The 20,585-nt window shown below is 26.4% G+C and overlaps 1 protein-coding gene across 12 annotated transcripts in view; it reads left to right on the plus strand.

The window, feature by feature from the left end:
- The window catches only part of PMCA (plasma membrane calcium-transporting ATPase 3), a 428,157-nt gene that overhangs the window by 92,259 nt on the left and 315,313 nt on the right, over positions 1-20,585 (plus strand). Inside the window, exon 1 of one of the 12 annotated variants that reach the window (XM_067272914.1) lies at positions 16,554-16,636. The exons of the other annotated variants lie outside the window; for them this stretch is intronic. The gene's annotated coding sequence lies outside the window, so the exon portion shown is untranslated. Of the gene's footprint in view, positions 1-16,553; positions 16,637-20,585 lie in introns of those variants that run through there. 12 annotated transcript variants of the gene reach the window in all.

The following is a 20,585-nucleotide window of genomic DNA, read 5'->3' on the forward strand; positions in this document are numbered from 1 at the left end:
TTATGTCGGTTGAGTACGTGAAAAATTCCTCACGTAGAGGCCATTCCTGTGAGGAACACGCATTAAAATAATGGAGAAAAGTTTCATTATTTTAGTAGGTGATTTTGATACGTTTAGTTTGGCAACCCTTATGAGTACTTTTTTATTTAATGCTCCATAACAACGATTAGTAAATGATTTTATGAGATTAATAATCGTGTAAATTTGTAACTTTTTTATTAGTCATTAAGAAATTTTGAGAAAATTCACACTTTTAAAATATTTTACTACTGATTCTTTATCTTACAAGTAAAGTTTAACGATGTGTATATTAATATATTTAAGTTTAGTTAGTTGGATTTTAATTTTTTAATAATAATTTAAAAGAAAATAATTTAATTAATATTTATCTCTATTTTGGTTCGTTGGTCAACGTAATTCTTAGACTTTTTTTTAATAGTTTGCTTAAAATTGGATTGCTTAGCACAGACAAACACACAAACTACAAGAAAAAAATAAATAAAACATAGCACAATGGAGCACAATGGAATGTGTAATATATTTCTCGTCATTTATATATTTTTCCCAAAATATGGTCGTTTCCTTCTGGAAGATTTAGATGCTTAAAAATAATAAAGAAAATTGTTCTTTGCTTAAATTATATAAGCGCGACTGTAACCAAGAATCACATTTTATTTAATAACTTGAGAGTTAATTTAGAGTTATATTTGGGATTTTTATCTGCAATGAGTTTTATAATTATTGAGAAAAATTTATAGGAACATAGATTTTATATTACGTGAACATATATTTTTATTATTTATTATTTCACCTTCACGTAGAAGTCGCGTTTAAAGGAAAATTCAATATAAATATTATATAGGTTGTAGGAAAAAAAAGAACATACGTTGAATTACCGACGTTATGTTTCTTTCATCAACGAAAATGTACTAAAAACTAAATATAGAAAAGGATACGAATTCAAGTTTGTCTCGGTCTCATTGAATGAATTCCCGTTTCTATTTTTATGAAATTATGACACCGTATTGAATATCTGCCAATATTTACTATATAAAAACATATAAGTCGGAACGTATCATCTAAATTAAAATTTGTGTTTAATAATAACAAGATAGTATTCCTATGCAGTGTTAACACTAGCTATTCTTACTGGTAGATAAGTAAAATGTTTCTATTCTTATCAAGGCCGTTTTCAGATAATGCTTAACGAGTTCAATATTGTAAAAATTTCTAACACTTTAAAAGAAAACTGTAATTATTTTAACAATTTTATTATCAAATAACTATCGTTAATTGTCTTAAAAATCATATTTAATGTATTATTGAGAGAGAAAAAGGAAGAAATGATCAGATAAGGCCATTATCTGATAATCCATTTTATTCTGTTAACATCATTTTCAATATTTGGAATGTTTTTAAAAAATTGCTTCAATATTAATGTTTAACAAATTTTATCTAAGTATTTATTAATTATAAATTAATTCAGTGATGTAACCAGAAACTTCAAGTAGGGGATAAAAATTTTTGCCGGTTTTTATTATAAAATTTGTATTATTATTATGTTGGGTTAAGTTAGATATACTCAGTTAACACCGGTGGCTAAGTACTATGCCGGACCAAAGTCAAGGCATAGTAACCAAAACAGAAATTAAAGAAGTGTATCAGTGTGTGTGTCTGTATTCAGGAATTTTCTCACAATATGACATGTATTCAATATAGTGGCCTTCTGTAGTGTGATGTATGTGTTTCTATTCAATTCTAATGTGCCCAGGCTTTTGTGTAGTGTGTGTGGTATGACACCTGTAGAGGAGAGAACAACAGGTACAATAAGCACCCTATCCATCCTCCACAGATGCCTTATTTCCTGGGCGAGTTCTGTGTACTTGCTAATTTTTTCAGTGCATGCGTTTTGTATATTGTGAGTGTTTGGAATGGATATGTCTATAATGTATGTGATTTTATTGTGTTTGTCAATGAGTGTGATGTCTGGTCTGTTGTGGTAAATTGTTTTATCTGTGATTATGGCTCTGTCGTAGTACATTTTGTGCGTGTTGTTTTCCAATACTGTCTGTGGAATGTATTTGTAATATGGTTCGTGGATGTCTACTAATTTGTGTTTCTTTGCAAGCTCTTGGTGTATTATATTTGCTACTTGATTATGTCTGTGTAAATAATCTGTTTGTGCCAAGAGCTTGCAACCAGAGGTGATGTGTTGTATAGTTTCTGGCATGATGTGACATTTTCTGCATGTGTCATTTGTGAGTGTTGCATCTTTGAGTATGTGTTTTCTGTAGTTTTTAGTATTTATGACCTGATCCTGTATGGCAATCATGAATCCTTCCGTCTCCCCAAAGAGGCATCCCCGAGCTAACCAGCTGTTTGACGCAGTTTTGTCAACAAAATCCTGGGCCAGATCATAAGGATGCCTGCCATGGAGTGCCTTTCGAGCCCACGATTGCTTAATGGTGTCTATGCTTTTTATATGTTGTGTTGTGTCCATATTATGTGAGTGTAAGTTTAATGGTGTGTTATTCGAGTCTGCTAGAGTTACTGCTTTATGTAATTGTGATATTTCTTGTTTTTCATAAAAAAACTCTCGCAGTGACTGTATTTGTTTGTAGTGAAGGTTAACTATGTCAATCAGGCCACGTCCCGCCATCTTTACGTGGAAGGATTAATCTTTCTGTGGCGGATTTAGGATGATGTTGTTTATGCTTAGTAAGTGTTGTTCTTGTTTTCCTTTGGAGTTGCTCAAGATCAGTGTGAGTCCAATGTATAACTCCAAAAGAATATGTGAGTACTGGGATGACATATGTGTTTATTGCTTTAACTGTGTGTTTTGCATTTAATTGTGTTCTGAGAATAGCATTTAACCTACTTTGGTATTCTTTAATTAATCTTTGCTTTATTTGTGTATGTTCTGTTAGTTTGGCCTGTTGGAATCCTAAATACTTGTAGAACTCGCCCTCTTCCATGGATTCAATAATGTCTCCATTTCCAAGTGCGAAATCTTCTTTCTTCAGGATTCCTTTTTCTATGTGAAGTGTTTTGCATTTATCTAGGCCAAATTCCATTTGTATGTCGTTGGTGTATGAATGTGTGATTTGTAGGAGTTGATGAAGTTGTTTTTGTGTGGATGCATAAAGTTTTATGTCATCCATGTACATGAGATGTGACAGTGTATACTGTGTTGTTTTTTCATGCCTGATATTGTAACCATATTGCGTGTTGTTTAACATGTTGGATAATGGGTTCAGGGCTAAGCAGAACCAAAGAGGACTCAAGGAATCTCCTTGAAAAATTCCTCGCCTAATAAAAATTTGGTTTTTTTGTATGGAAGTGTTACTAACCCTGAGATGTAGTGTTGTTCTCCAGTGCTGCATAGTGTTTTGAAAGAATGCAATGAGTGATGGATGTATTTTGTACATGTGTAGGATATGTAGCAGCCAACTGTGTGGAACACTGTCGAATGCTTTTCTGTAGTCTATATATGCCATGTGTATGTTTCTGTGTTGTTTGTGTGCTTGCCGTAGAATGACTGAATCTATGAGTAACTGTTCTTTGCATCCCTTGTGATTTCTACGGCAACCTTTTTGTTGTTCTGTTAGAATGTCGTGTTCTTCAACATGTTTGTATATTTTGTTTGCAATACAGGATGTCAATAATTTGTAGAGTGTTGGAAGACATGTAATTGGTCTGTATTGTGTGGGGTCTGTGGTATTGTTGTTTTTAGGTTTCATGTAGGTGATGCCCTGAGTAAGAAAATTTGGCATGTCTTGTGGATTGATGATGATGTGTGTTAGGTGTTTAGCTAGTTCCTGGTGCAGTGATGTAAACTTTTTGTACCAGAAATTATGAATGTTGTCTACACCAGGTGTCTTCCAGTTGTGTGTTCTGTTAACAGTGTATTGGAAATCACGTATGCTTATTTCAACACAGGGCATAGTTGGTATGTTGTGTAAGTTTTTGTTCTCCTCCTCGATCTAGCCTGCTTCAGCATTGTGCGTGACAGCACTGGACCAAAGAGAAGACCAATATGTTGTGAGTTCTTCTTCTGTTGGTGTGCCACTGTGCTGTGTATCAGTGTTTGCTTTGTTATTAATTTGTCTGTAAAAGAGTTTTTCATTGTTTGTAAATAATTTATTTTGTTGTTTTCGTAGTGTACATGTTTTGTATCGTTTGAGTCTACGTGCTTTGGCAGCAAGTTTTTGTTTTAGTGTATCAATGTATTCTGTAATGCGTGTGTTGTGATGTTCATGTTTTGTGTGTGTTTTTATTTTCTTGAAAATGTTTTTGAGCTGTTTCCTTAATTTGGGTGTTATGTTGTTTTTAGTGTATTGTGTCAGCCTGCCTAATTGCTGTCTAATGTCATTTATTTGTGTTTCTATTCTTCTCTGCCAGGCAGGCTTGTGATAGAATTGTGTTTTCTGTGTATTTGTCTGTGATTGTACTTTCAGTCCATGGTGTGTCACTACTGTGACTGCCCCAGCATAAACTAATGTATGAATGTCTGCGAGTGTAGAAATTGAATGAATGTAGTGTGGTAGTAAGTGAGTGTTTACATAATTTAGTGTTTTATTATGTTTTATTATTATTATTATTATTATTATTATATAGTCTAAAATATAATTTAAAAAATGCTTTGAACGAGTGATTATTATTTTTATTTTTTGCTTTTACTTCAAAATATCAGGCCACTTTCTTATATTTATGAATTTATTCGTGCAGATTCTGTATCTGAATTATAAATAATTAACGGAATAATTATCACAATCTAGCAATTTTTATTTTAATATAATATTTGTATCGACTAATAATTTTTACTAAATAAAATAAATAAAAAAACTTAATAAAATAAACAAGGTAACACAATTAAAGTTCAGGCATATTTAAGTAAAGATGTGTTTATAAATATTTGGAATTTGTACGAACTAAATTTTCCATATAAAGTCAAATTTACAAGAAAAAGATTCTTTGAACAGGATATTTACTATAGACATAAATACAAACATATTTTCAAAAAGTATTACAGTGTATCACGAAATGATAAAGCGTTTATTTAATAAAATAATTTAGGGGATTTCTAAATGCTTTCGAAATATCGAAACACGCGTTAAATTTTCTTCATGCTGCTAAGTCGAAATAATGATTTCGATAGAATAATGAATTTTATAAAATAAAATAAAATTAAAGGAAAGATCCATTAATGGAGGAAACGGATAGAAAATGATTTATTCTGATACAAAAGTATGAAAGTTTGATGTATCATTAACGATCGAGATTACTCTCCTATCGCAGTTGTGATAATTGATCAATATCAGGCCGAAGAATTCTATGAATTACAATTGTTAACAGTATAATGATTAGACGAATTGTATGAAAAATGCTTATGTATTTTCAACCGAGCCGCATCATTACGAAGAGGGAGAAGTACGAAATCGAATTCATATTTGCAGTTTTCTCTTCGATTTTACCATTCTTTTTATCAATCATTAAAGAATATTGATTAAAGAATTAACTAACTTTATACTTTGTGTATACAAAGAAACTTTGATTTAACGCTACAGTTCGTTCGCCTCTAAAATTGGCGCTAAATCGAAGAAATTCGGACAATAGACCTCGTTTATTTAGAAAGATTCAGATTAAAAGATTTGATGATAAAATCTTTTGTAACGAATAATAGTACATTCACAGATACTGAAAGGTTGGTCCCCTATTTAACAGTAATACGTAAGATCTGTTCACCTGCATTCATTGGCACTTTACGAGGGTAACGCTATTCAGGATAGCGCTGTATCGAGGTCCGACTGTAATTTATGACTTTTTTCAGACTTAATATTTCTAGAATCTGCATTGTTTGTATATATTAAAATTATGAATATTTATAACTTTGATTTTGATGAAAGTTCAAATCATCAGGTGCATGCAACTGCACAAATATTCGCACACAAATTTCGTATATTGAAAATGTAAAAAATGTTGATATCTGAAATTTTTCATAGGCAATAAATAAATGGTAAACAATTTTTTCGTTTCCTTATTTAAAATATTATTTATTATATAAAACGAACAAATTGAAAAAATATATGTATATATATATATTTTTTTAAACTGACTTATTTATTACACATATTGGAAGGAACTTTACAGTTGTTTTTGTATTTGAATGTGTCAGAAAAAAGTTGTAAACAATATCTTATCCTATTTGTTATTTTCTTTCTATATTTATATATTGTTTATTTTCAAGAATGTTTCTAGATAATTTACAATTTCTTAATTAACTCTCCTTTATATTTTAACGTGTGTCTCCTATAAAATTCTTATCGTCTTTATTAATTACTAATTTACTAAATTGAAAGTTATACAAATAATTAAAATTTAAATTTCTCCTAAATTAATTCCTTATTGAAAATAATTTCTCTGTCGTAATCGATATAAATTTCATCAAAGATTATATTTGCATTTTTAATGTAGAAAAATAATTTTCACTCACAGAATTGGCATTGATTAAGGTGCAAATTTAGATATTTTTATTTTTATATTTGATTTTGTTTCTTATATCAAAACAAATATATCTTTTTAAAATGTTTCTTTAATTAAAATTTGCATTTGTTAAAACATTCTGTTTACAATTAAAATGATTTAATTATTTTAATTCTTAGATCTGATTATAATTAATCATAAAAAATTGTTTAGGATTTTTAAAAATATTGCTTAAATTTCGATAGATTTAATCTATGAATTTGAATTAAATTAAACTTTATTCGGAATTTTAATTGAGTATTAGATGCGTGAAATAAATTCAACAGAATATTAACGTTTGTTCCTTCAACCATTGAAAGAAACAACATACTTTGTTCGTTCGTATGACTGTCTGCAGTTAAGATAATTGAAAAACTATAAGAGATAAAAATGTGAAATTTTCAGGGATCATTACTCGTATTATTCCTCTCGCATCGTTTCTCGTGAAATCGGATGGAAGTGATCATTTCATAGTAGAACGTGCAGAATGATCATTTTCTATGAAACCTTTCCATGAGCTTCCATCTGCCGAAAATAATCAATTTTTTAGCGAGTACTTCCGGTATTAAGATACTTTCTTTACGATTGTATAAAGACACTTAATATTTTAAATATCATACTAACTTCTAACAATTGTTATGATGTTTAAAATATTTTCGTCCAATTAACTATCGTGAAATTTTACTCTTCTAGATGTTTTAAAGCCTATTTGAACTTTTGTATGGATTCGAAACATTTGACAAATTTCATCCTTCTATTTTAACCACTTGCCGTCCGGACCCGGTGGTTAATAAGAGAAATATACCGTATAGTTTTTTAGTCGAAGTATATTTTAAATGATATTCCTGTTTTGGAGAAATATTTGCTGCTCTTAGCAACAAGACTTCTTTTATTATGAACAGAAAGAAAATTTTATGAGATATTTACAAATCTTAAATCAATTACATCTTAATTTAAATATGATTTTATTAAATATTATTCCAGTTTTAAAATATGTATTCAGACAGAAAGTCAGAATATTATATATATATATATATATATATATATATATACATATATATACATATATACATAATTCTGAATTTCTGAATATTTTATAAAATATTTAATGCATTTATTTCATGATTTTATTCAATAGAGAATTTCTCAAATAGTTTAAGATTTCTCAAGCATATATTTTTTGTTTAAGAAATCCCAAGTTACTTTTATGATAAAAAAAAAATGCAGAAAATGTTAAAAAAGAAAAAAGAATGTAATTTTTAAAATAAAATCTTTTTTTTTACTATTTTAAAACAAGATAAATTCAGATCGTCTACATTTCGATAATATATCGATAGTATCGATAATATATCAGAAATATTCTGTATGATAAGATAAAATATGAGTAATATGCAATACAAGATTATATATTATTCTGAAACAGATATTTTTCAAGTATTTCATTATCTTTTGTTGTTTAAAGTGTAGATAAAGATGTTATTTAGAAATCAATTTCTGACATATACCAGAAATTTCGTATACGCCTAGATAAATTCGACCAGCTTAGTTTGGATTGATGTTACTATTTTTGAAAATATCTTCTAAATGTCTATAGGGGAAAATGTTGGAAAATTCAGAATGGTCCGAGAATTACTTTTGGTAAATTTTCGTAGAAAGACTTTATTGCGACCATCTGCCTAATGCGATCAATTTACAATCGAAATGCAGAACGGGATTAACTTTTTTATATATATAGAATATTTCAGGCTATAAAAAATATCCAAAAATCCATTTTGTCCTTGGCACCAGAACTTCTTTCTTTATACTTACAATTTAAAAGTAAAAGAGCGTTATTAATAACTTAAACTCTTCCCAATTTTAATTATTACAGTAAAAAAAAGCTGATATACTGGAGTATGGGGATTTATATGTCTGGTTAATCTTACTGTGTTAAATTTACCGTAAATTTTACAATATATAATGAAAATGCAGATACAGCTTATATACTGCGCAAGAAATTAACTGTACTTCAATTTTTTTTTCATTTTATTAAATTATATATTTAAATTTTGGTTTCGTGTTGCTCTCTGGACTGACGATATCAAATGCAAAATTCATTTTTATAATATCTGTTTTGTGAAGTATTCTGAAATAAAAATAATGTAATTCTGTAATTTTTTTCGCATAAAATTAAAAAAAGGTTTCTCACTTATTCTTATATTTTTCACATAATCCTTATTTTTGTATAATAATAATAATTTTTTTCTATTCATTAATTAGTAAATCTTTAGCAAGTTGAGCTAATTGGTGAATTATCTTCTTGTCAAAACAACTTTCTTACGTAAATTACACGATTAATTTATTCACTTAATAGACTATTTTATAATATAAGTGAACATTACAATTTCACATTTGAATAATAATTAAATAAACAATATAATTCCCGTTTTTCGTCATGATATATTATCGCAAAATTTTAGAAATTAAATTTTAATACATTGTATCAAATTATTCACATTAAATAAAAGATTAAAATATATATATATACTTAATATAAAATTCCATTTGAATATTTTAAAAATTTTTAAGAAGAAATGAATATTTGATTTGATAAACTAAACCAATATAATCAGTTTAGATTGATGTATAAAGGTGGAATATCTAAATATAATTGAATTTTACGTTTTTATTTATATACTGTAGCCAAAAATTAAATTTAATAGACATATTTAAAGCTTTATAACTTAATTTAAATGAAATATGAAAGATATTTTAGCGTGCAAAAGACAAAGTGTTCCCGATTAAAACAGGCAAAATAAAATGCCGAAAATCTTCCTTTTATTATTTTTTTAATGTTAATTTGGAATGTTTAAAACATTTTAATCACTTCATACAATTTGAGACAAAATCATAATTATTGATATTTCGATAAATATTGGTGTAATATTGTGAAGATTAAATGATTCGATGTGAGTTGTTGGCCTGTCTTCCAAGACTCGCTTGGTTAAAATATATAAATTGAATGAACCGTGAAAATTTGTGTAGACGTACGTACAGTACATCTATACCTATGTGATAGAATCAACAGTTCCCTGGTTACCGAAACTAAATTAAAGCAATCCCCGGTGAGGAAGAGCTTGAAATTGTGTTCGAGAAAAATTGTTTTCCTGTTTTTGTTTATACCTTAAGTTTTAAATCTATTAATTAGAAAATGAAAGTGTAAAATGTTAAATTTATATCTGAAAATTTTAGTTTGTTACATTTAATAAATAATTGTAAAATTTGACCAAATTATTTTTTAACTAATATAAATCGAAATGTATAAGACACTTCGAAACAGTTTAATAGAATATATTGCATAACCTAATTACTTTAAAAATAATTAGTATATTAAACCCTGTTAAGTCTATATTTATGGTAAATTTTATCAACCAGAATTTTAAGTAATTCAATTTTTTACATTTACGAAACGTATTTAATTATATATAAGAATTATATTTGAAATATTTTCAAATTTAATATATATTTTAATATTTATAAATGTTAGATATACTTAATAAAGGGACTATTGTAGATATTATTTATACTTATATTTTTATTATAATTATGACATCCATTTAGTTAAACGAGTAGGCATAGGCCAACGTTGCGTGACGGACGAAACTTCCAAGTATATTTGGCAGAAAGCGAATCACTGTTAAATTTAGTAACATTAAAAAGCGGTTACGTCGATAACCGTGGTTACGGCTGTTACAGAATACCATTCGAACACATTCCGTATTTTGTTGTTAAAGCAATGACAAATTTCCGTTTTAGTTATTTGCTAATTAAGTACGAATTGAAGCTTCCAATATTGTTATCAACGTCGTATTAATTAGCAATAGTTAATATTTTTAACGGATACTTACTTAAATACGTAGCTTAAATACTTATAACATGTTACTGATGTTACGTGTTATAGAAAAAAAAATGTTTAAAAATCGTATTTGTCAAAGTATATAAGTTAATTTTCGTTTTAAATATTGATATTTTAAGGAATAACTCTTAAAATAATAAATTAAAATGCATTTAATATATTTGATAAGATTTTAGGAAAACTCAGTCGAAATTTAATTACTACAGAATATATACAGTATATATAATATGAAAACACTCTATATTAACAATACATGAATATATTAAAGAAAAAGTGTTGATTAAATTAAAAAATAAACGATATTAATACAATTAACCAATCTATAAGATTATAAAAATATACTATACATTACTATTTACTTGTAGTGTATACAATACATTAGACTATATTTTATTTAGTATACTGTTTACGGATATTACATTTAATTATTATTTAAATAATAAACAATATATATTTAAATCTTGTTTTTTTTTTAATTATTGAAAAATATCCTGTTTTTATTCTAACATTCTGTAATGTACGGGCTTATACGTAAAATTATTGATCCATATGAAGAAGAAAGCTTTGTTTATATTCGAAACAATTTAGTCCAAATTGATAAATCTATTTTTTTGAATTATTTATTTATAAATTTAATTAAATAATACGGATGTATGCTAAATCAAATAGCAATAAATTATGCGTAAGATTACATAAATTGTTTTATTGTGAAAGTATATTTTTATTGTTATTTAATGATAAAATATTAACACCGAAAAATTTTTAATTTGAAAATATTTTAAATGAAATTTTCAAATATTTATTTAAAACTTTTAAAATTAAGATAGTATATTTAATAATTTAAATTAATAGGAAAAATGATTAGATTAGCTATTTTAAAATTATGAAAATTTTCTTTTTTGTAGAATTCACTATATAGGCCTAACAGTTATACTCCATTTTATAGAATTTTAAGACTTGCTTAATTTTATCGTAAAATTGTGATTTATTTTATAATTTAAAAAATGATAAATTATAATGTTTACATGTTGAAAATCATTAGGATTAAGCTCAAACTTTATTAACAATATAGGATCTGTACACTCTACAAAGGCATGATATAAAAACTGTTATTATTATTTTAATATTATAAATGAAATTTATGTAATATTAATGATTGATACGATATTAAAAATGAAGCTTATATAAAAGCAAAACGAAATTATTAACTAATGGTACCGATGACAAGTGATAAAGTTTAACTAAAAAAATAAAAAAACTGCAGTTTCACGAAGAAAAGGTGTAGTTTGAATACGGCAATGATGATATTGCTGATGTTTCAAGTATTTGAAAGTTCTAGATTGTTGAATATGGGGCAAAATTTGTCTTTAGGATGAGTGATAACGGAGACAATTTGCGAAGAAAAAGATACGTGGATACGTGATGGCATTCTATAAACAGATGAATGATATTGAAATGATTTTCCTTAGATAAAAAAGCCCAAAGTCGACCGTCTTTGGTGATGAGGATACGTGATTGATATTCAAGAGTATATAGCGGTTGATACGGAGATGCTCGTTGATGATTTTCTAATGATAGTTATATCTACCAGAAATATATATCTATGGAAAGTAAAAGAAATGATATTTGAGAATACTGCAGATAAAATTTATAATTTTATAAGGCGATAATGTTTTAATATTTAGCGTAGCTATAATTATTCAGCAAGTTCTGATAATATCTCCAGTTCGGTGCATATACATAAATGCAGCAGATATACTCGTATTATGTTCTTTGAGAAGTTTATCGGTTGCTTTGGCGAATTAATTAGTTTTTCGGATTACATAATTTATAAATACAAATATAAACTTAATGCAGAATGCATCCAATTTAAAATAGCTGACACAGGACTTAAAATAGTCGAAAAATTCAAATATAAGAATACTTTAAAGCATGAAATATTGGATTGTATTGGAAATATAATCGTTTAGATCGGTTTGGTATACGAAATATAGTAGATCCCAGATTAAAATAACTCATTATTTATCTGCCTGAAAGCGACTTCTAAATTTAAGTGAATAAATTTATTAATTTTAAAAGTTAAAAGCAAAAATTAAAAATAAATAAATAATAAAAATTCATGAAATATTTAAATTCTTTTAAGATATCAAAAATGCATCAACCGAGAGTTTAATTAATTATAGATTCTGATAGGTTATAACCAAACCAATTTTGTAGATAAAGATTATTACACATATTCTTAAATTTTCAGTCAATTGATACGTCCTAATCATCCTCTGAATATTTATGATCGCGATTAAATTTATCTATTATCATAAGATACGGATATATTGAATTACTTAGCGAAATAATAAACTTTCGGCAATCATATCTGCGTTTTCAGCCAACATTGTTGAAAACGTAGACGAGAATATAAACAGAACCGAAAGGATAAAATTTCACGAGTCGTGTCTAATATCGATAGGATGATAAATTCAAACCGACTTAAGAACAATAATAATAATAATTCGGGACAAGAGAACAATTAGGTACAAAGAAAAAAAAATTGCCCTAGAAAGCTATGGCGCCATGCACTGTCACAATAAAACACACAGAAACATTATAAGAACGCTCTAAATACGCCATTAAAAGATGAAGTAACTATGTAAACAGACTATAAACAAACTCTATCTTATACAAAAAACAAATCCTATAAATATAGAAACTTATGCATGCCGAAAATTTTATGAACAAGATATTAATTTCTGTACAAAATGTAAGAAATATAAAAACAGGGAAACAAAAGAATAACCAGTTTAAATTCATTTAAAAAAATTTAATCCATAAAAAAATAACAGACCATAAAGCTAAATATTTTTGAAATGCTCCATATTCAGTTATTCTTCCATAAACATCAAACAATAATTAATTATGGAAATGAATTAATTCGTTCACAATATTCTACTCGATTGATATTTCGCTTCGTTTCCTACCGGAACAACTATTATGTAATCGTAATTGCCAATCTGATTAGACCCGCTCCAAAAGTGTAATGGTTTACTAAATCGTAATTAAAAAGTCAAATATTGTATCGAATGACAAACTGTATTCGTTTAAAGTAAAACTATGTAACGTCGACGACGTAGACAATGTCTTAACTAGGCACATGCAACAGATATGCAGGCACAGGGCCGAAATGGAACTGACCAAAAAATTGTCGAATATACTGTAATGATCCTGTATATTTCTTGCGTACACGAAAAGTATTTATAAACATTGTTTTATCATATTTATATTATTATTATTTTCCACTCAAAAATTAAAGGATCTAAAAAATAAAACCTTGCATAGGCGGTAGGTAGCGCGTTATCCTGTGGGCAAGAAGGGCATTTGCCTGGGGCCCCCAGGCAATTGCTAATCGTTTGTAAGAAAATATTTCCCAAAAATTCCTCCGAAGAAAATTGTGTGAAGTCAACACTGTACATGGGGCTCCCTAATTCAAATTTGCCTGGGCCCCATGGAGCTATAACGCGTCACTGTTGTAGAAGAAAAGCTACACTGTAATTACGATACTAGACGTCGATACTTTCGGTCAAGCTTTTTCTTTATGTACGAAATATAGGGCTGTACAGTAGGTCCGTAGAATTTGTTAATACACTTAAATATTGCTTGTTAAATAATACTTTATTACGTTTATATTATATAATTTCCATTATTAGTATCTAAAATGTGAATATTTGAACTTTATAATGAAATTACGATTATTATAAATTATAATTATAATAATGTGAAGTACTGTGATGCAATGTTTGTTATAACAATAAAAACAATAATTTTAAAATAAGTAATATAGCGAAGTGTTTAATTTTATTTTTTGCTTTAACGAATATAAATAATAATAGATTGTGAATTTACAATCTATTATTATCTATTTATTTAGAAATAGATAATAATAATCGAATATACAGATTAAATAAAGATTTAATCTGTATATTCGATTTAAGAAGGATCGATTTATGCGATCGCATTAAAGATGTTGGGATTGTAAGAATAAAAATCTATAAAATACCGCCGCCCGTTTTCTCTTTTTTGTTACTTATTCCATAATATTGTAAGGAGTAAATATTGTTTTCGAGAAAAATCGATGGCGATATTTTCAAAAATACACTTTTAGTGTTTCGAATAGAATTTGATTAATTTGCAGCAATTTCTTTGTGTGTCTTTATGCGTGACTTCTGGATCTGTGACAATTTAATGTAGACCGACAAGAAAATGATTACAGTTAGAAAAAACAAATAGAATTTGTACAAATTATACTTTTTTGACGTCTCAAAATCAAAAAAGACAACAAAAATCGTATTTATAATAGTCTATTTACAGTAAGCTGTCGATATATTATTACATTTATTTTACACGAATTAAAAAAATAATAATTAGACTTTTTCCTCAAATTATTTATTAAATTTACCTGTTCTAGTGTACTGTTCCCGGAACAACTCTTAGTTTTCGAACTTTTTTATTGTCAAGATTTTGTGTCGATAGTAAACTTGTGTCGAGACAAAACCTTGACATTTATTTCTCTTACATTGTTTCCTTTCTTGCATTCATTTTAGTTTTTCGCTCCCCTTTGTGCAACGCACGCTAATATCGATTCGAACATTTTCTAAGATTTTCTTAATCTTATTTATTTTACATTCTAAATGGAGTTTATGAAAAGTGGAAACAAAATATCATCCCAGTTGTACGCCATACGTTAATATTTGAATTTGTATTTTTTATCTATTTATTCACAGGAAAAAAATTATATTATTTTCTATTATCACACTTTAGTACTCAACTAATTTGAATATTATAAGTTATAAATTAACGAGATCAAAGCTTACAGCGTGTCGTTATTAGTGTAAACTTTAGGATAATTTATTGTATAAGTACTTGTACTGTACATGTTATGGTCTGTGGCATATTTAAATTAAGTATAGAATATTATAATTAGTTTATGTTTTGTTTTTGTGGATTATTGATTAATTTTAATTAATAATTTTAATAGTTAATTAAAAAATAGATTAAATTGGCATCTTATTTGTTAAATAAATGGCTATGAAGCAGCAGTACACATAGGGGGAAAAATTCTTTAAAGGAGAAGAGTCAAAGATCAATGGCCAACAAAAACTTTTTATGATTTTTAAGAAATATTTTGGTTTTACTAAGAAGATATATTTTAAACTCTTAAAAAAATACAGCTTGTTTTCTTATACTTTAATCGAACATAATAGTTTTTCTACATGGAAGTACTGAAAGTGTCAAAATAAATCTAAAATGTAAGATTAATAAAAACAAATCGTTGTACTTGTATTTTAATAAATCGATGCACTTTTTTATTAGAAAAAATATATACATTTTATTCAAGATTTTAATTGTTACAGTTCGTGGGCATTCACTCATTCAGAAAGAGAAAAAAAAAAGCTTGAGCTTAATTTTATAGTGTTGTAACAATATACTAGAATGTGATTTTCGTTTCGTAAAATGTTGATTATTAATTATTTATATTAGACTTGCTGAAATTTTTTATAAAACAATGATTCCTATTACAAAGTAGGCCAAAATTTATATCGCATTTGTTCGTAATTACAAACACACTTATTTGTTTCGAGTAATCTTATCTTATTTTTCAAGGAGCGACTGAAGTATGCCGTCCACTGAATAAAGAGGGGAAAAAAAAGAAGAAGAAGAAGAAAAAAAGAAATTTGGATTACATCTAGTGATCATTAAAAGAGGGGTTCCTCTTTCCTTTTTAAGGTCGCTTCTCTCATATTCTTTATCTCCTGTAAATTCGATTTTAATATCCTGATCATCATTATGTCACGTAGTTTTTACACGAAATTTTTAAATTATTTACATTTATTAACGAGTAATTATAAAAAGGAAGAAATCTTTTTTATATAATTTAAATAATTTTCTAAAATTCTAGCTACTGTAAGAATGCTTAACATGTATACAAACAGTTTAAATTGTGCAAATTCGAGCGATCTAAATCTCCAGCGATATTTGATTTTTAATTTAGAAAATTTCAGAAGATAAAGGTTTTATCTGATAGAAAATGTAAGCGTATACGTAAACAGTCGGATAAATCTCATTTTGATAAGTTTCTTATTGTTATAGTAAGACTATTCGGATTATAAGTAATATTTCAAGCAAATCAGATTTCGATTCAATTAATGAGATGGAAAGACGAGTACAGATGTAAGTAACGTTTAAAGAAATTCTTAAAATATGCCAGTAAAGAAAAAATGTTATTTATTTATTTATTTGGTTTTACGTAATTCCTTGGATTTTTTCTATTTAAATTTATAATCGAAACTCGTTTAGGCCACGTTTAAAAATTGCTGTAAAATATTTTAATTATTAAATAATTAATAATTTATATTTGTAGGATTTTCTGAATTTTAAAACTGAATGACATAAATGATTGTTAATAGATATTTATACGTAAAATATATTTATATTATAGTTTTGAAAAATATCTAAATAACTAAAATAAAATTTCTAGTGCAACAATATGTTCAACATGTTAAAGAAAGTTTTTTAAGAGCCGTTGCCAAGTGTATTATCATAATCAAATAAACAGCTGTTTCCAGATAAAAATCTACAGAAAAAAGTATTTGATATAAAATCATATATTATATGAAAATTTTGTTACCATAATAATTATTTTTATTTTTATGGTGATTGTTATGGTAAGCATAAGTTAACAAATCTTTCGTAAACAATTATAAATTTCTCGTTCTTCTAAATTGATAATATTGTGTCAGTTACTTTCTGTTTTTACATTTTAAACAATAAATTCGAATTTGTTATTATGTAGAGCAGTGATACTCAATCGGAGTGCCACGAACTTCTCATAGGAATGCCACAAAATTTCAAAAAATTGTCCAAAAATGTCAAGTGTTCGTGTACTTTTTAATATTATTTGTTTGGTTTTTTATATTAAAAATTTAGATTTACAATGTTCCTTTTCGTTTATATATATATAAGAGCATCTTTAATGTATCACTGGTTTGTTGACATGTAACGAAACATTGTTAGTGTGCCACTAGTACAAAAACGTTGAGAATTTAGAGATATTTTAAATTATACATTTAAAAAACTTTCATTTTAAATATGCTGTAATGACACCTGGTTCCAGTATCGATTTCTGTTAAGCTACATGAAAACAATAATTTTTTAATGCATGATACATATTTAAGAGAAAGTAGAAATATATTATTGAAATGTATTGCTTAATTATAGTCCTGATTTCTTTAGTTTGGTATAAACATGAAGAAAATAGAAATAATTTAATAAAAGTAAACTTTAATATAAGTTATGAATGTCTAATTTAAGTTTTTCTTGTAAAAGTAATATTTAATAACTAAAATTTTTACAGTTCACTATTTTTGTCAATATTGTAAAATATAATTATATATTTAAATTTAAAATAACTGTCTTATAATAAAAGTCTACGAATTTTTTTTATATAGGCCTAAGCTGAAAGATCAGTAATTATTTTTATTTATTTTACGTTAAATATGGTTAATAATTGTGTAGAAATGAATACGCTTACCAGATGACGTACAGATATGTCAATTCATTTATACATTGTAAATAATAAAATCATTCACACAATTCATTCAAAATGAACTGTGTGAATGATACATTTGGCATTTTGAAAATATTCAGCTTAAAATTTAAGCAATTGTAGGATGATTTCAATACACGAATACAGATAATAATAGTGATGACAGTTTTGCATACCTTTCCAAATATAGCAATGTTGTATTTGATAAAAATAGAGATTCATACTATATGTTCGTGATTCATCTAATGGCAGATTTATTGCTCATATTAGGTGATAAATTCATTACTGTAGAACATTTCTATAATGTAATACTATTAGTTCTTGTGCATAAACATTATTGATCACAAATTTTGATGATTTCGATTATTTATATTAAATAACGAAGACACTTTACGGTGAAAGTCTGAAGTAATTGATTCTCGTACGTTTAATAAAAAAGATTATGTTACGAAAATCTCGTGTTACGCTGTTTAATAAACTACACTGAAGCTAATAAGTTTTGTAAAGACATTATAATGGATTCCATTATACGACGTGAAACTTGTAATAAGATCCATTAATTGGAAAACTGGTCATTTTAATAATGATTTCGTGTATTTAGGTTTTATCTATTCATCTGTATTAAAATATAATGAATACTTTTATTTAATATATCCTTCAACTTTACTGCACTAATTAATATTTAAAATGTGAAATATAGAATAGTGTTGTTCAAATTATCCTAACAAAATAAATTAAATAAACGCAAATGAAATATTTATATTTTTCTTACTTAACTATTATAATGAAGGTATATATAACTTAACCTATTCGTTAGCTAATAGATCATTGGCACTTTTTTTTTTTGGTAAATATATGTATAAATTATGTAAAATAAAAGAGATTACTTTAAACAAGTTTATTACATTATCAATTAAAAATTATCATTGGATAATTTTTAATGGTTGGTGTGATAATGATTGCATATAACAACTTGTTATATGCAATCATTTAAAACAATTTACGCAAAATTTAAAATGTCGCAAGAAATATTTGAACAAACGAGAAGAAATCTATCAACTATTGAAGGGAAAAATAATAAAAGTTTATAATTTTAATGTACATTAAAGATAAAATCAGATAAATTAAAGTAATTTTAAAAAGAAACATTATGATTGTAATTAACTTATTTCTACAGAGATAAAATGAAAGATAAGTTATGAAGAAATAAGAATAATATGGATGTAATTTTTAGTTATAAAATATTATTGCAATAAATTTCTTTGTTATATGAGTTTATTTCAAAATTACAAAAATTCCTTTTAATTGATTACATTTTTTAAATATGTAAGATACGATGCTGTAATATATTATAATTACATTATAATTATTTCGATTTTGTTTTGATAGATATATGAAAATGGTTATAACAATTTATTTTATTTATGCAGCAATCTATTCTAGAAGAAGCAAACTGATACAATTTGAATTGTCTTACAGAACAATTTCTTTAAAAAACATACTTCACCTTTTCATTCAGTTTTTTTATTACTTTATATTAAAAACATTATGAATAAATTAAATGCACTCAATTTTCTCCTAGACTTTACCAGATTCTTTAATAGATAAATTTCTTTTATTTTATTTTTTCTGATGAATTCAAATGGTTTTCTCACTACCACAATATTATATTATCGTCAAAGTGACAAGATTAAGCTATTCAAATATTTAGTTCTACAGTAAAATTAATGAGTATAAAGTTATTTAAGAAGCAAATTCACATTTGAAAGATGTTTTAGAAGTGAACTTTATTCACCGATTGTTATTCAGACTTAAATTTATGTGTAATTTTGATAATTTTCTAGAATTAGGAATTTGAAAAATTGATTACATTAATATTCATTAGGTCTAGCTAATTATTCAGTTATTCAATTAATCCAATTTCCTAAGGTCCGACGAATGAAGAGAATGATTATGAGATTTTAAATTACTTTGGAAGTTTTTCGTTTCAACTTTATTAAATGTTCTTTTTTTTTCATTTAATCTCGTAGCATTTAAGTTATAACTAACAAAGTATTTTTATTTATTTTTTTTAGTATAAAGAGCATAAAGATTTTTAAAATGGTAAAATTATAAGAAAAGATGCTTAAAATAATTGAATTAATCAAGAAAGAATCTTGAAGCACTTCTTATTTTTCTTCACGTAGCGAGGAAGAGTAATCATTCGTTATACATAAATATTTATAGATTAAAGTTATAATTTTCAATATTTATAGAAAAATTATTTATATTTAGCTAATAGAAATGTACAAAACTATCTCAGTTCACATTTTTATATTAGTAGTATAGAGAATTTGAACTTGTAGCAAGATTAGGATGGCTAAAATGCATAATTTGAAGCAATTAAATCTAAATGAAAATGTTGGCACGGAGTCAGGAAGATCTATAATCAATTCTCTTTAATTCTGATCGATGCCGTTGTCAATTCGATAATCCAGTGATAATCCACTAATGAAACTAACAGAACTTTGATTATTTTAAACGAGACATAAATGTAAAAATAAATTACATCGTGTTGAATTCATCCGCATTTCG

The sequence above is a fragment of the Centruroides vittatus genome, unplaced genomic scaffold (genome assembly GCF_030686945.1).
Source record: "Centruroides vittatus isolate TY-2023 unplaced genomic scaffold, ASM3068694v2 contig_10, whole genome shotgun sequence".
Taxonomy (NCBI): domain Eukaryota; kingdom Metazoa; phylum Arthropoda; class Arachnida; order Scorpiones; family Buthidae; genus Centruroides; species Centruroides vittatus.